Source organism: Haliaeetus albicilla, chromosome 8 (genome assembly GCF_947461875.1).
Source record: "Haliaeetus albicilla chromosome 8, bHalAlb1.1, whole genome shotgun sequence".
Classification (NCBI taxonomy): Eukaryota; Metazoa; Chordata; class Aves; order Accipitriformes; family Accipitridae; genus Haliaeetus; species Haliaeetus albicilla.
The window spans coordinates 18,047,686-18,064,368 of NC_091490.1; the positions used below are offsets into that span (position 1 = coordinate 18,047,686).

At 37.3% G+C, this 16,683-nt stretch overlaps 1 long non-coding RNA gene across 2 annotated transcripts in view; it reads right to left on the bottom strand.

Moving 5' to 3' along the window:
* LOC138686407 (uncharacterized) overlaps nt 1-16,683 on the bottom strand; it is a 343,485-nt gene that overhangs the window by 302,968 nt on the left and 23,834 nt on the right. For both annotated transcript variants that reach the window (XR_011325757.1, XR_011325758.1), the window contains exons 2-4: nt 5,398-5,536; nt 2,987-3,063; nt 635-687 (exon numbers count right to left, since the gene is read on the bottom strand). This is a non-coding gene — a long non-coding RNA (uncharacterized lncRNA). The remainder of the gene's footprint in view (nt 1-634; nt 688-2,986; nt 3,064-5,397; nt 5,537-16,683) is intronic.

The window sequence follows — 16,683 nt, forward strand, 5'->3', positions numbered from 1 at the left end:
AATCCTTCTGTTTCACGGGAATATGTATGTATCAGTGGAATAAATACGACATAATATGGCACATACGCTGAGTGTTGTCTACATTTCTGTAGTTAAGCATGTTTATATCACAGAATTTCTCATGTAAATAATTGGCTGCTTAACACACACACAGAGAGTTCTTCTTAGACTAGAATTTGTGAATCCCCCAATTCAGAACACAAACACCATTACTAAATGAAAGAAAGTCTTCTGAATAAAGGTATACATAATATTCAGAGTAAATACAATTTAAGATAGGATATTTCTATTCCTGAGTAGACAGAAAAATGGGTTCCAAACACTCAAGTCCGGTCAGAGGTCTAGACCACTCAGCCAGAAGGCACTCCTATCAGCTCCTGTACTAACCATTGAACTTCAAAGACTCTTCGAAAGTACAGAATGCAGTTATTTTTTTCCTGCTAATACTTCCATTAAACCTATTCATATGAAAGAAATTAAAGTTATTTTTCAGGTGTGCCTGTTGAAGAGTGCCAATTTTCAACCCAATGGGAATTTTAAAACAAAAGATAAACTTAAGTACTCATTCTTATCTAGAAAGCGTCTCTCCCCTCCCCATATCTTGTTTATGTACATACATGCATGCATGATTTACCTGAGGTAGAAGGACAGTGGGAGACGTAGAAGAACCCTCTCCAAAATAAAAACCTTGAAAGTATAGAAAGAGGAAAGCAAGAGTTATGTAAAGTGTTAAAGGGAAATAAAGATTTTATACATATCTTAACTGTTAGCATGAGTAATACACAAAATGGATTTAGCTTAGGTTACCAGCTTTTATCCAGATTATCCAGACTATCAGCATCTGGTTTAAGTCCCCTATGTAACCATCTGTAGTAATGTCACATGAAGGATTAGCCTTATCTGACATTTGTAATGAATATATGGATGGCAGAAGAGGAAAGAGTGTGAAATGGAGTACAATTGTTAAAACTTAAAATCAGGTGAAACCACATCTTTATTTGCTGATTCTGATAATAACTGTGGGTTTTTTTGACTTTTCAAATGCTAGCATATGGATTAAAAAGAAACATATTCTCAGTGATGTTTTAAAGAAAAGCAGGCAAATTGGGAAAAATAATTTAATATATTTTTATATTTGACCTTTTAAACATAACTAGAACATTAAATAAAAATAAAGCCTAATTCTCCATGTTCAGTTATGACAGATGGGTGTGATCACAAAAACATCAAAGGCAGGCTTATCCTAATCCTGTAAAGTGGTAAGTGCCTCCTGAAAGGTCCTGAGTATCTTCTAATCCTACTGAGGATAGGCTGCAAGTGCATTAAGAGGTAATGGGAGTAAGTAACAAGGGTAACAGTAAGCTTTTCTGTCCATAGGAGGAACAATATGTATCAAAAAGACCTGATATGTTATGAAATAACCTGATTTATCTAAACATAGAGATCAGAAAGTGGGAAGATAAGTGTTTATTTTCCACTCTCCATGAGCTTATATTGTATGTATAGCATGGCCTTAGGCACAGAGCATGCAGCTCTAATTCAGAAAATCTGGCTTCTCTTCCAGGCTCTGTTATTTGCACAATATTGCACAATGCCACAGGCCAGTATCTTTACATCCTGGCATCAGTTTCTGCTTTCCACAAATGGTGAAATTAAAATGACCTCTTATCAATAGATCATGAAGTTGTGCAAAAGTGACAAGACATAAGAATCTATTACCATGATTAGTTTTAATGCATCAGAATGTATGATGAAAAAGCTAATTTTTGAAGCAGAAAGAGAAACTCAAATTAATCCTAAGAAATGCTTTGATTTGGAGGTTTTCCCTTTGGGTGCGATCAAATATTCAGGATAGGGAAAATGAGAATAAAGGATCCTATAAACTTTAGGCAGGTAGCACTACCTTTGGAAGAACAACTGAATTGGAATGACAGTTGATTAGGTCAAGTTCACCAAGACAAATCTTTTCATTGTAATATGGCCACATGAAAGGTCTAAATGAAGACTGGGCTGAGCGTTTTGAAGCTAGGTGATATGAGAACATAGTAAATAGTACTGTAGTGGAGTGTAGCAACTAAACAAACAAGGTATATTGTGACAATGCCAACCACTCCTCCCCAGTTTAAAACAAGCCTGCTAAGTCACGCAGCAAAAGTACCTTGTGCAAAGTCACCGATGATATCTAGGGCGGCTTAAGAACTAAGCCTCAGCCAGTTTCATCTCCTCTCAATGAAACTCGAGGACGATTCCTATTGGTCATATAAGACATGGATATCTCATTTCCTTTGGTGAAATGGCCACAGTTAATAGCTGATATTAAAAAAAACTTCTTCATATGTGTGTTATTAGATGTCACATGTCCATGAGGTAGCTCAATGCTTTTTTTTTTCCAGATATCCAGATACTGCTGTTACCAGGCAGAATGTCACTAATAACTACATTTTATAAATTTGTGTGAGACATTTTTATAGCACATGCTGTATTGGCACCATTGCCCAATACTGCATGCAATTACTTTGTTGTTGCTGTTGTTGCTGAGGGCCAAGCTCTAACAAATTAAATTTAGAGAAGGGAAATAGGCTTATATGCAAATGGAATTAAACGCTGACACAAGGATAAAACAGCACTGGATTTAGACAGGGCGCTCCCCCTGACTTTTTAACCAATCATTAGATTTAAATTGAGCAGACAGATTCATCTTCAATTTAACTCCACTGTAATCAATGGAACTGCAGCAGGGATGAACCCAGAGCAATATGTTTTTGACAGTTTTTATGCAATGGCTATCCAGAATGAAGTAGATGAAACAGATTATTTTTTTTTGCTTATAATTTATGAAATTATTGCCCCGTCCCCAAATCTCTACGTCAAGGAAATGAGTTAGTGCATAAAAATGGATAAAGTAGGCAGCTGCATGCCCAATACCAACTGCTGACCACAGGCTCTGTACCCATAGACCCAAAGCCAAAATATTTATCTGACTTACCTGTGATCCAGAAAGAACTCCCTAATGGTGTAAGTACAGCTGGATAATTGCATGGTTTCTTCTCAGTATCACTTGTACTGTATAAAAACAAGGAAGTACATTTAGTGTTTCTGTAATATTGTATCACATATAAATAACTGCTGAATTTAGAAAATTATGTTCTTTGGTGATCTATAGAAGACCTAGGAAGAATAATGACTGTTGGTCTGATCATTGCATTAGATGAGATCCGTATTTCAGTAAACTTTTAGAAACCCTGGTTGCATTTTGTGCCTTTATTACATGACTGCTCCTATACATGGCTTCCTCCCTTACCTGTCTCCACTGGCACTTCTTGTGGAAAGAATAAATTGTTTATCAGAATACTTTGTAAATTAATGTAGGACCAAAGGACTCTGGCAACATGCACTGTATATGGAACTAATGAGGAACTAGGGATCATTGCTCGTACCAATCTGACAGACCCTGATTTTTTTGGCACCTTGTTTTTTGGCACCTAATCCTCTTCATTTTTCTCTCTCTTTCTAGTTTTTCATTGCTTCTTTTCAGCTGACAGCTCATTGCTTATTCATTAATTCATGGGTCTTATTTTTTTGGTATTGAGGATTCTTTATTCAACAGTAAGTTCAGAGGAATTACAGTTTGTTATTCCACATAGCCACTTCCTTGTATTAAAGCCATCAAATGATACAGAGAACTTCTGTACAGGTATGAAGTTGTACCCTTATTGTGTCACAGTATTCACTCTTACATTACTTTCTCCCACACAAACAAAGTTCTAGCTTCTTTTTCACCGTAGACATATAATGCTATATTAGGTAACTGCTAATGGTTAACTACCTATATTTGAGGGAAGCCTAACAGACTTCCTGCTGGCTTCTATGACATAGTCATCATCAACCAGGGTTTGCAGATGATCTGGCTGAAATATTAGAGCAGTACAGTGCTTTTTACTTTGAGGCCCGTGGAGCCCCTGGGTCCACAACAGATAATTAAGAGAAGTCTATTGTAAAGAAATAAGTCCATGCATCGAAAACATTTGTTAACTGCTACAGTAGAGTCATCCTTAGCTGGAAGAGTAGCCTTGGGACTATAGGTTCTCTAGGCAAAGACAGCAAAGCAGACAAATTTCAAAAAGCAAACCTAATCTCAAAGCCAGACTCACTTCAGATGAAATAGCCTTAGCAAAACTTCTGCTTTCTTTGTACACCTTGACTTACATACATAAAAACAAGAGGTAAGAATCAAACAAGACAAATACCTAGCATTGCACTTAAATTGATAGGATTACTGATCTTTATTTACATTTGCTGTTCTGTAGCAAATCACTAGGGACATAACAAAACAGTGCTTATCAGTACTATTATACTAAACAAAGGTGCTAGAATCAGGTCTGAAGCACATCTTGCTTTCCTCAAACACATGTATTTCCTTCTTCCCCACCCATCCAAAAAAAAAAACCCCAGATATTTGCTACCAACAAATTTTGCTTGCTGGAGATTTCTGAAAGCATAATCAGAATTACTTTGGCAACATGCAGTCCTATCAAAATCTGAACAACGAAGATAATTACTGTGGTATCATGCATTTGAATGAAAAGGTAGTTCCAAAAAAAAGTTTAACTAAGTTAAGACATAAGCCAATAAAAAGTGAGGAAACCAACTGCTTTCATAATACACATCCAGCTTTAAAGAGGAAAAGAAAATACTACCTTTGCAAGTACATAACTGTATAACTTACAGGAAAATTAAGATTTTACAGTTCAGCTACTAGTACTTTCCAGAACACGAAGCATGAAAGCCTGAATATTCCCCTTTTTTTCAAACAGTAAAGTTTTCAAGTTTTTACCCTGTTCATATTTGTTACCACCTTTCCATCATTTATGTTTAATTGATTTCAAAACACAGAAAATGGTCCATCAAAATAATACATTTTATAGATGTTACAAACTGTATTAGAATCCTTCTAAATTTTCACCATGGAAACTACAGTAATTTTCAAGTAATACAACTTTATGCTTACTTTCTGGAGTTCTAGTTCTAATCATTTTATTCTGTTTAGTGATTCAGTATGATCTGGTAGTAGCATACTCTAAAGTACTCATTCTTCTTAGGTGAAGAAAGCAGAGTTAGAGGTGGTAACTAAGATTAGCACAAATACAAGGGTCTAAGCAAAACTAAGATACAGATGTCTGTTACTTAAGGAGTCAAATCTGCATTAAACTGCCCCTTTGAATATTACTAATATTAGTAAGAAAGTTTTCAACTCAAGCATTATAATTTTTTTTCTCATTTTTCAACAGATGAAAAACAAAGAGCATTTTAAGGAGAGAAACTTGCATCAGGTCTTATATCCAGAAAAAAAACTTGGTGGATTACTCTCAGCCACATAGAGTAACATTAACAGCTTGCCTTAAAACTTCAAGGTAAGTGGTCCATTCATTTTTAGATCTTCCTTCTACTCCAGCTTTGAATTTCTCCTTTTTGTCTACCAAAATAGCCAAACTGATCTGTAGTTGCAAGAATGTTATCTTCCGTGTGCTTCTTATGTCTGCAAGGAATCAGTTTCAAAACCAGTAAGGGCATTCAAATGGAAAAGAGGCTGTCCATATAATGAGTTAATCAATTCACAGACATATTATAGGGTTTTATGTTGAAATAAGAAATAAAATGAATCTTTTTAGTACTCTTTAAAATGCCTTTCAGTTCTGCGGGGTGACTGGCTGCTGTTCAGTGAAATCTCTCTGCTGCTCTGGAGCCCCCTGCCGTAACGTGAATACATACCTTGCCGATTTCAAGGCGACAGGGGCGGCTGCCTTTGCCTGGCCCCTTCATCTGGAAGAGCTAGCTAATTAAATCCACAGCTGCGAATGGTGCACAGCTCTCAGATGGACATAACATCTTGTAGTCTGAATACTCCCTCTTCATCTTTCCCCATGCTAGAACCTTATCTCAGTCTCTCACCCAAACTAAATGATGTTCCTAAAGAAAGTTTTATATTCCTTTGGGAAGCAAGTAGTAAAATGGAGAGTCAGAAAAGAGTCTATTATACAAAACAAAAGAAGAAAAAAAAAAGGATTCAAAATATTCAAGTATGTAATCATCATAGTAATCGAATGAATATCCAAAATGGAATTCAAAAATGGGTTCATTATGAGAAACTGCCCCATTAATTGGTGAGCAGCCAGAACACAGATAGAAAAAAATACAAGTAAAAGGAATCATCCAAACACAGAATCTGAGAACTATTCAGTGAAAGCATTTTACCACCTCTAATATGGTGAAGCATCCAGCTTGCAAATACATAGTCCGAACAGTGGGGGGAAACAAGTTAGCTACATTTTCAGCTCAAGTTGAAATGAACTGTTGGATGGCACTGAACTGTGAAACAGAAGAATCTGGATTCTGTTTGCCCTGCTGTGTCTGACTTGTTATGAAATCAGAAAGGGTCACTACTTGACTCTCTGCCTCAGTATCCTTCATTCCTATTCTCAACTCTGGTGAGCTACAGAAGGTATGGACCAGTTCTCACAGTGGGCACATCTATGCCAAAACTAGAAGAGTGACAGAGGGGTGTGAGTGAAAACATTCCCAGACTAGCTTTACTCTCACTGGCCTGCTCAACTATCCTAGTGAGATTTTAGTTGCCCCAATAAGCACTCAGGATGTCTGGCAGATTTTTGCATCCTGTGCTGTAGTCCATGTTTCCTGTCAAAGCCCCTTGATAATGTTTCTTTCAGCTGTGCCTACCCGTCCTTCACTCCCACCACTTAATTAAAGTGTGCAATAGTCACTTTGTACAGGTAGTACCCGGATCTCAACTGGATCTCTTAGGTACCACTTTATAACACATAAAACTAGGTGCTACTGAAATATAAGCAACTTTCTTGCACTGATGGTTTGTTGATGAACTAGTCCTGCTTTTCTTCAAATTTGGTGTTCAGAAGCATTTCCTGCAATTCTGAGCAATTCATACGCCATCTGCCTAGAATGTAGATCCCTGCAGTTAGTGTACTGAGCAGTCAAAGAGCCAGTCCATGCCCTCTACACCAGTCCCTGCAACACAGACACATACCTGTAACATGCCAGGTAGCAGATGTATTGCCTCCTTGTGCAAGCACTGCACCAGCCACTGCACAGGTGGTTGGTTAATGCCAACAACATGATGCATATTTCCTGTGCTGAGGGAAACTGCATCTTTCAGGAATTGTATCAGGCTCTGGCAAAAAAATAATACAGCTAGGGAGAACATATTTCAATATGAGTGAGCTAATTATAATTTTGGCTCCTAAAGCTTTCTAACAGCCAAAATATAAAGTCCAGCTGGCATGTCCTTCCGCCTGCCTGAAGGAAAAAATCCCAATTTATAGCATAATCAAAAATCATGTTTCCATATTTTTGGGGTTTTATAAGTTACTGCCAATACATCAGCCTATGGAAAAGCCTCAGATTGCTTTCCAAGTGATGGAGTGCCAGGAAGGGAAAGTTTCAATGTATACACATTTTACTGCCTCTACACTGGTTTAAAAAGCACACAGGATTGCCTGGCTGGAAGCGAGGGGAAAAGAAATACCAGTCAAGTAAGGACTTTGTGAATCACATAGCCCTGTGCAATTAAGGGGCCATTGTTAATTTTCAGATTGTCATAAATCCATTGGAGAATTTACGATAATTCAAAAAAACAATTACAATAGAATGAAGAGGGGATCGGGCAATCAGCTGAAATGAAATCCAGCCCACAGAAACAAAATGTTGCAAGAAACCAGCCCTGAAACATGCTGGGAGAATAAAAAGCATATGCAACTGAGTGACTGCACACATATAGTCTTTTAAAGACCAAGGTTATTTGGTATGAAGGCAGAGGGTGTTGCATAGCTCTGAACACTGTTTTGCTAAGTACATCAGGTCTTACTTGTTTCAGTCAATTATACGCTAAAAATGTTGAAACTACCACAGATGTACAGGGAAGCAGCTGTATGGTTTTTACTCACTATACCTGTAGTAATAAATAAATAAATATCTCTCAGAAAAATACTACAGCACTACTTGCCCTGAAATAGCATTTTAAGTACACACCTGCAAGGGCAGATAAATTTTCCCACATCTCATAACAAAAACACTGCACCACAAATAGCAGTTTGCAATGATCAAAACAGCATTCATATGTCTATTTTTAAGTGATGTTTCTTTAGAGATATAATTACGATTTTGATTACTTGTGCACCGATGTAAACTAAATGAAACATATTCTAGGTTTTATTGAAAAAATGTAAGGGACCAATCCTACAAACTTTATTAAAATGAGCAAGTCTTAAATAATCAACAACATAGACTTCAGTATGGCTCTTCATGTATGTAAGTTTATATAGTAACCCTAAATGACTTAAAGCCTAGACATGCCATCTTGATTAGTAATCTTGCAAACCAAGGATAGGAAACCACAGTTACTCTTTGGCTGATAGTCATCTTGTGGGATCCATAGTACCTGATGTGTTGTAAAGCTTAATGTTGGTTCAGGTTCTGAGATTGTAAGTTGAATACGGTACGCCTCCTGCCTTCTATAGTACATTGTGACTTGAATGCAATTTTCTTCGCCACACTTATCCACCCTACATTTCTATGCTCAGGTATTCAAATTCCTTCAGTTTAAGTCAATGCTTGTCCAAGCCATCCTGTCTAACACCAAAATCAAGATGGAAAGGGCTTTGCTAGCTAAGTGCCTGAAGAAACTGCTAGTTTCAGCAATTTCTGCAGTGGCAGAAATTCTGTAACATTCTTTCAGGAGTTCAAAAATGTGAAAACTTAAAGCATGCTTTGGATGGCAATGAAGTCAGAATGGAAACCTGCCTCTACACACTGCCTGCTACTTCAGCCTTTGGCCTTCATAACATCAAATGCTTTAACTGTTCCCTGTGCCTCTCCTCAGCGTGCATTACATAATTACACTATAAAGGGTATAGCTTGAAGTACCAGTATTTTTTGACCTCCTAGTTCAATCTATTGCTACATTATCACAACATATATATCTGTTGTAACAGCAAAGCACCTATCTGTCTCCCAGTACTAATACCTAGTTATTTACTAGCAACTACAGCCAGAACCCTGATTTTTCTCTCAGGATCCCTGAGGATTTTCTCTCTTATCAGTTAAATACAAAATTCCGTACATCTTTATACCTTGACTGTCTGGGTATCTTAACTACATGTCCTTTGAGATAACATTTCCTTGGTAGGGATCAAGTTTGTGGCCAACCAAGCATTCAGGGACAGGAATCATATAGCAAATTTACTGATAAGATTATACAAGGGAGAGCTGCCAGCACCGTGTAGCAGTGAAAGTAGCCTCCTGCATCCAGAGAAAGAAAATACCAGGCCACTGAGTCACATGTTTGGGGGTAGTGGCAAGGATAGGGGAAGACAGAATATTCAAAAAGCCATCACTGTCACGTGGTAGGAAGGAATGGACTGGTTTCCATACGGACAACAGCACCAGCTGGAGCAACCATCCCTAGCACATCAGAGGTCTTAACTCAGATGAGCTCCTGAGGGAGGATGCAGTTCTCCAGGTCTGGGGCTGCAGGGATTGCCAGGGTCCTCTCCCTGGGGCAGGTGGAGGCAGTGTCCTTGCCTGCAGCAGTGAGCTAGCAGTGTTATCTGGCAGTGAAGTCAGCCCACACCATCCTGGACTGTATTAACAGCATAATCAGCAGACTGAGGGAGGGAATAGAGACTCATCACTTGTTAGACCACATCTATAATATTGTATTTGGGTTTGGGATCTCTACCACTAGAAAGACACTGGTAAACTGATGAGCCACCAACATGGTCAGGGACAGAAAAAATAAATATATATATATATATATGTATTCTATTTTTTTTTATATATATAGATAGATAGATATACAAGAATTCCACGGAGTGTAACCAACTGCATAGAAACCTCCATAAGCATTTCTTGACTCACAAGTGGCTGTAGGCTAGAAAAACATATAGGTGATATATTTTATGTATATTTTCGTATTTTTCTGTAGGTAGGGTTTGGGGGGGGGTGCTACTGTTAGAAGCAGGATACTGGGCTAGACAGACCTTTAATGTGATTCAATATAAAGTTTTTATAAAGATTATTCTCAACTGTTTCAGTAACATGCTAAGTTTACTATCTCAAATATCCACACGGCATAACTGAAAAGAATCCCAATAATTTAGAGGGGTTTGGATTAGCTCCTGTTTTCCATAATGAAAATATGAGGTTCAGGAGACTGGAAGACAACATGAGCCATAAGAGAATCAATCTGCAGACATGGTCCGTGAAAGTCTGAGAACTACCAAATCACGAAGTACTCAAAATTGTGTGCAAAATATGAATAAAATATTGATTTCATTAAAAATGTTAAGGACTACTTAATTCAACAACATTTTATATGTTTGCATATTTATTTCCAAATTTGCATATCTGTTTGCATATATCTTGTAAAGCTGAACGTTAATTATACTTTAAAATCATGTATAAATTGTAACCAAGAATGTTGTATGAATTTTGGAAATAAGAGACACACTCAAGTACCATTAATTATAAACTGCCATTTAAAGCACACTGAAGCAGACCTCATATTGAAAAAATATTGAGCCCTTGACAAATAAAAAAGGCAGCAAATGTTATTAACTGGTCTAGCTGATTAAATGGCATCTCCTAAAGCATAGCACAGATTTTCTTTTTCTCTTTCTCCTTCCAGAGCATGGCTTACTTTTACTTAGAAGAGACACATGACAATTTGCTGGCCAAGATAAATACTGCTATATACTCCGAGTATGATACACTGGTTTGTAATTTCTGTTTAGAGTGATTCTCTTTTTGAAGTTTTCTTCATATAGAAATGACAGTCAGTAACATCTAACAATAGACAAATAAAACTTTATGGGTTACTTTAATGGACTAGTGTCAAATGAAGTGAGTTGAAGTGGTTTTATCACATGGTAATTAGATTTGTGAAATGATTCTGAGTAATTTAAAAAGCATTTACACAAGGTCAAATCTCAAGCAGCTTCCAAAAACCTAGACTTGCTAAATATACAAGATATGATGATCTGACTATCACTTAAAGTGGCAATTAGACACAGTCAAATTTCTAATAGTTTTAGATATAAATCCAAGGTCAGGCATCCTAGTAATCATCAACAGCTAGGAGTTTCCTAAAAACTGTTCCTTAAGAATTGCAAAAGTATTATTTGTTCTTGTTAATTTTGAGAGGATGTATAGAAGATCCATTAATATTGAAAAAGCAAAATTCAAACTTACAGCTTGGATAGAGAAGGCTTGGCAAGTTTATTAGTGCAAATCAGTGTCGCTGCCCTTAACAGTTACCTGTCTCTGCAAAAGGTTATCCCCTTAAGTAGGGACAGCGGAAAGGTAAAAATCCACACCTCTCTCTAGTCACTCCAAACGTGACATCTTAATTTACATGAAAAATGAAGCTGAGTTTGCATTGTATTGCAACCCATCGGGTTGGAAAGTATATAAGCAGAGATACAAATTCACCCATCTTGTTCTGCTAGCTTTGCCTCAGGGGTGGCAACTTCAGTGCAAGGAGCAGAGTAACAGCCAGGAGCAGTGAAGACTCAAACTTGTGCATGCACTATGTAAATAGGACCACCTCCATCAGCTTTAGTGATGTTGCACATACAGATTGAATTTGGCCTGCATAGGTCTGGCCTAACACTGGCATGTTATTGGCCATTCACACTCCTTAGTCATACAAGGGAACTTTCTTCAAATCTATGGAAACTTCTTTGTGTGATCTGTATTTTCCATTATAAATACAGACCACTACAGGGAGAGGGAGAGCCAAGAGACATGCCACAGAAATACAATTCTGTGGTTACCACTGTCTTAAAGTTTGATTACAGGAAAATAGCCAAAGAGCAGCCACCTTATACACACAAAACTCTCATTTATTTGTGTGTTCTGAGAGACACCTATTCTCCCCGCACATCCTTTCTTCTTCAGGCCACACTTGAGACTAAGCAAGTGATTCCATTAGAGAACAAACATACTCTAGCACAGAGGACTATAGTTAACATTTAACCTTGCTTCTACCACCATGCAACCACTGTTCACACTTGCAGAGTTGAGTTAGATTTGTGCTAAATTTTAACAGCTATGGATTCATGGTATAATATGTCAGTGGTAAAAAATCAGGGCCAATTTTCTTGCTCTCTGCAGGAAAATAATGTGAAACCCCGTGAGTTCTGACTTTCAATTTTTCAAGAATTTCTAATTTTTCTTATTTTTCTCTCCCTTTTCACAAAATAGTCTGCAGAAGGAAAGAAATGCCCTAATTCCTGTGGCCTTTCATAAAATCACATGCCAACACTTCTAACAGTAAGTGATTCTTGGCGTTGGTTCTTTCTGCTGTATCAGCCATGTAAGAATAAACCCCATCCAGAAAAACCAAAAGCATAAATGAACAAAGTGTACTTTTATCAATATGGCTCTGAGTTGTTAGTGAATATTAATTAACCTGTTTAGATCCTGAGGTTGGCTATATTTATATAAATATGAGTGCAAAGTAAAGCAAGATAGTAAAGTGTAGAGCTTAGAGAACTTAGTTTTTAAAATTAGCTACTAGCACAGCATTAAGCATGGCTGTATAGAGCAAAAAACTTCCACCATGGTTAAAAATTACTAAGTTACCAGCCATGTCATGCTTTTCTTCCAATGCCCATGTCCTTCACCTAGAACCATGCAACATTTATTTTGAAAAGAGAGAAAAGGGTGCTTCCACTTCTTGAAACTAAGACATTCCTACAGATAGAAGAGAGGAACCTGACAGGATCCTGTAAACTTCACAGCTGTAATTTTCCATTCTAATGAGGATCTGTAGAGAATCAATTACTGCAGCGCTGGACGGGCAACAAATAGTTCTTCTTCCTGATAGATTATACTCTAACAGCAGCAAAATGTCATGGTTGAGGCACTAATAAGTATTAGATAACCCATCTGTTTGTAATAGGAGCATTCTGTAGTGCCTGTAATAGAAGGACATTATATTGATATTTTGTTACAGAAGGGTCTAGAACTAGATTTTTTGAAGAATGGGGATCCAAATGCAGGTCTTTGTTGTAAAAATGCCAATTGCAGAGATAAGCCAAAATCCTGACTCAGTGCTATGCACTCCTCAAACTCTGGTATGACTTCAAGTATCTAAGTATAGAATCCATTTCTTTCACTGACCTTTCATGATTATAGTTAACTGTTTAGATAAACATGGAAGTAATATGGCAGAATGATTTAAAAAGATTGCAACACATGCTAAACTAATATAGCTGAAACTTTAATTTCCTCTGTTTCTTTATTATGGATTGCTACTTTGACACAAACCAGCAATTTTATCAAATTTGGTACTTACTAACTAATGAGTAGGTGGTAGTGGTATTAATTAATAATGGTTCAGAAATATTAAAATAGCGATTCACAGTTTGTGTCATCTTTGTTAATTTTAGTGTAAGTAGGTAATACTTTAAGGTCTGATAATAATCATTGTAGTTTGGCATATCCAAGACTTGCAAGACTAACAGAGGTAAGCTAATGTCTAAATAAAATCTTTTTCTTGACTTTTCAAGACTAATTATCTTCTCAAGTGTTTTAGCAGCAAATAAGTTTCTCAGCTGAAAGTAGTATATCTGCAGCCATCACGTCTTCATTTATGCAAAAAGTACAAATACTAGTGTAGTTGTTGATTTTCAAATGCAGCATGCCTTAGAGGACTGCTTTAAAGTACGAAGCAAAAAGTGGAAGACCTGACAAATGTATTAACTACTTACTATTTAGCAGTCTAATTTTCAGTGTGATTCCCAATCAGTGAACGAAATGGAGACAGAGGAGAGAAAAATGTAATTTTCTCCTTTTTCAAATTAGAATAAAGAATAATTAATACAGAAAAAATTCCTGTGAGAAATTAAAGGGAATTTTTAGGATGATTGCCATTCCTCATGATTGTAGTCTTATCAATAGACCATATTCCGATCACATTTCATGAAGAACTGTGCAAAAGTAAGTTTCAAATTTTACAGGACATTTTGGTCTCATTGATACTTGTAAAAAAAGGCCTGTACTTCTTGCAAATACACCTTTAAACCATTAAAACTTTAGGTAGCTGGGCTGAAAATGAGCTATCCTGTGCCTTCAGGTACTCTACAATGTGTGTCTCCTAGTCTTGGTTCCTCTATAGGTGCAAAAAAGGCCATGGGCCTTAAAAGATTGCCCATGAACTTTTGGACTAGCCTGCTGGCTGCAGCTGTAGCTATAATAGAGACAGATCTCAGGCAGAGTTTTCTGCATTGCTTCCATTTTACAAGGAGCTATCTGAACATAACAGTGATCCACAAAGGAAAACATAAGGGTTGTGCTCCTTTGCTGTTTTTATATATTTTACAGAATGCCAAGATGATGTTGTTTTACAAGATGCTTAAAAGCTTATTTATTGCTTTTTTAAATACAAGGGAGACCAGGTTTTGCTCAGCACTAATCAGATGGAATGGAAGTGCTGAACCTTTGTCAATTTTTTTCTCACAACTGCTGTTGCTTAGCATTTGAGGCACACTGAATATACTTTTGTTATGCTTGTTATAAACTCGAAGACAGCATTTTATGTAGTGTATTATCAATTATTCCTGCTCAGCTCTGTGAATTCTGCCTCGAAAAATGTAAGGATATAATATATAGACAGTTTGTGGTGGCGGTCCACCTTTTCATGCACTCTCACTTGCACAGAAAGCACTAAAACAACAAAACCTCATTCAATAATGTCAGGAAAGATAGTCTCTAATCTTCAATAGCTTGATTTTTGCAACTGCCAGGCTAATCTAAGTGTGATAATACTACTTCATCCTCAAACACCCTGTTCTATAACGTGTAAGCAGTGATGTCAGCATTGCAAAGGAAGGGCTGTATGGCCGTTTTAATGATCCTAGCTAAGTGTCACTTTTTCACTGGTTGTAGAAACTCTTACAGCAGAGCCTGTCCAGAACTCAATAGTAAACACCTGATATGCTTAACTTTGTATAGCTTTCAGGTTTTTAAACTATGTATTTCATTCTAACATGAAATTTAAATGAGGCTTATGGAGAGAGAAAAAATATGGGCAGTAGGAACCACTCACAAGTTGAATACGATAAAACTTCCGCTGAATGTATACAGGGTTGCAGACTGAGAAATTCCTGTGGACAGATCTACTCTGAGCAATCTGATCAAGGAAGTGGCAGAATCAATGCCATTGTGCATATGTAATAGAACAAACTCTTAACTACACAGAAAGAGGGTTTCCTTCTTTTCTTTCCTAATATTGAAATGTCCAGTTTGATGAAGATAAAACCAATGCTACTGGCTTATTCAAAGACCAGTCAGTTGTACTAACAGAAAAGGCAGAGTTCTCATGCTTTGAGAAGTGCCTGTGCAATATATGACACCAGAGAAAGCACAGAGCTCAATAACACTTGTGCTTGTAGGATCACCTAATTTGGCTCTGAAACATGAACACATTTATGGCTTTGTAATCTAGTTTTCAGATGAGTTTTGCAAGTTAACTGTACACACAGCCTCGTATTTCCAAACATTGTACCAACCTAATTAAAAGGAACAGACAATGAGGATTGCTTCCTTAATGCAAAATACTTTTCTAAAAGGATCAGTATATGAACATAAACGTATCTATAGATATACAGATATCCAAATGTATCCATCTTTAGAGTAACTGCTTGGCTGAGTTGAAACCAACAAACAAGGAACTCTGAACGTGGGATTCCCCCCAGCTGCACGTTGGAATCCCCTGGAAACCTTTGTCTTAGTCATGTTCTGAACATTATTTCAGCTAGGGGGCGTGCCACTAACATTTTTTACATGGCTGCACTTTTGACATTAACCTGGTAACAGCAGACGGGAAAGAAGCCTCCTGTTGAGAACTGTAAGAGAAAAACCCTAATAGTCTGTGCTGATTTAAAATTCCTACATTACTTTGTATTCAAGGGCCTCAAACTTCACGGTGAAGTTGTAGCAACACAAGTAAATAAGCATTAGTATCTCATACAGAAATGTGTGTGCCCTTTGTTCATGCTATAGCCATGCTATAAGCACTCTAATACAGGGATACCCCCAAAGCTCTCTTATTGTCAATGTGAGTGATGTGCATTATACCAATACAACAAAGCCATAATCCACAGAACAGACGACAGCAGCAACAATTTTGCCAGTATAACTTCATGTACACAAAACTTCTACTCGCATAAAACAGAGATGTTACCCCAGCTTTCCTACTTGTTAGAAGTGACAGCAGCAGCATAACTATAACCTTAAATATTTACCAGTGCAACTATTTTAATTTGAGATATTACATTTGGGGTATTTACAGGGGGAAAAGCTTCATATCAGTTAAAGCTTGGCTTCCCTGACCACATATCACATGTGGCTCCGGGTCACCAGCACCTCCACCTTGCTTGCTTTTTACAACTTTCCTTGGTGGAAGGAAGTCAAAGGCAGTTTCATCACACATCCACCCACCAGGCTCTGCAAGAACAGAACATTTATTCCTGCCTCTTCAATGTAGGCAAGATGAGTGCATCAGCACCTTTTAACTGGCTGAAATAAGGGACACAGAGTTCAAAGTGTTGGACCCTTTCTAAGCATGTATAACCTGGACAATCAACA